The following is a 301-nucleotide window of genomic DNA, read 5'->3' as shown; positions in this document are numbered from 1 at the left end:
TTTTCCCCACTTTACCGCAATTGCACGTTCTGTGTTGCATAAATGTAACCGGAGAAAGAGCTGATGGAGTCTCTTCCGCGCTTTCTATATACTTCTCGATTGCAAACACGTGTCGGGCTTGCAATATTGCACGCAACGGTATCCGCGGCATGAGAGTCTTTCCTCTCCCCACAGACACACAAATACGGCGTTTTTTCTTTTTCTTTTTGTTTTAAGGTTTAATATCCATTATTTGTCAGACTTGAAATGTGGTGTTTTATTTTTTTCATTTAAAATTAGAATGTATTGTGTGCACATCGCA

Source organism: Penaeus monodon, chromosome 20 (genome assembly GCF_015228065.2).
Source record: "Penaeus monodon isolate SGIC_2016 chromosome 20, NSTDA_Pmon_1, whole genome shotgun sequence".
NCBI classification, from domain to species: domain Eukaryota; kingdom Metazoa; phylum Arthropoda; class Malacostraca; order Decapoda; family Penaeidae; genus Penaeus; species Penaeus monodon.
The sequence above is the reverse complement of the archived record's forward strand: the minus strand, read 5'-3'. Positions refer to the sequence as shown.